Source organism: Budorcas taxicolor, chromosome 5, assembly GCF_023091745.1.
Source record: "Budorcas taxicolor isolate Tak-1 chromosome 5, Takin1.1, whole genome shotgun sequence".
NCBI classification, from domain to species: domain Eukaryota; kingdom Metazoa; phylum Chordata; class Mammalia; order Artiodactyla; family Bovidae; genus Budorcas; species Budorcas taxicolor.
The window spans coordinates 28,730,619-28,731,392 of NC_068914.1; the positions used below are offsets into that span (position 1 = coordinate 28,730,619).

A 774-nucleotide genomic window follows, 5' to 3' on the forward strand; every position below is an offset into this window, starting at 1 on the left:
TTTGGCTGATGTTGAGTCAAATGCAAACGAAAAGCTCTCAGAGACGCCCTTGTGATGTCATCATCATCAACATCAACACAGGAAGAGGAAAGAGCCTGGAAGGTAAATGCATCAGATACTCCACCTCTTCAGAAGCGAGGCGCTACAATTCTACCCATATTCTATTGGCCAGAACTAGTCACATGGTCTTGGCTAAGATGCAAGGGAAAGACATCTCCCTTGAGCAGCTGCTTTCTGGAAGCAAATCCACACTATGGAAGAAATCACAGATTTATTTTATTTGTCCCTGTCACGGTTTTATGGATGAAGACATTGAAGTTCACATAGAGCAGAAATTAAAGCAGAACAGTTACTCCAACCCAGGTGTTCTCTTAGGTGGCACTTTCCTTCAGTACTAATGCCAAAGTCAGTCACAGTGACATGCATTTAAGATTGACATTGAGGGGACTTCCCTGGTAGTTCAGTGGTTAAGACTTTGCACTTTCAATGCAAGGGATGCAGGTTTGATCCCTGGTCAGGGAACTAAGATCCCACATGCCACGTGACCAAAAAATAATAATAAAATTTTAATAAAGATGATTTTGAATTATACACACCTTTCCTTTTTCTCATTTTCCCTGTTCTTTTAGTTCTCCTTTAAAGATCGATTTTTAGTCATTTTTTTCTGACTCTTTTCTTTCCTACTCTGCTTTGTCCTACCATATTAACCCCACTGCCTCTATTTTTGTTTTTATTAGTATTATCTATATTGGGGTATATTTTACAAAGGTCCAT

At 39.3% G+C, this 774-nt stretch overlaps 1 non-coding gene across 1 annotated transcript; it reads left to right on the forward strand.

Moving 5' to 3' along the window:
- Positions 1 to 449: 449 nt before the first annotated feature.
- On the forward strand, positions 450 to 522 carry TRNAE-UUC (transfer RNA glutamic acid (anticodon UUC)). The gene has a single exon. It is a non-coding gene; the product is annotated as a tRNA-Glu (tRNA).
- Positions 523 to 774: the final 252 nt, after the last annotated feature.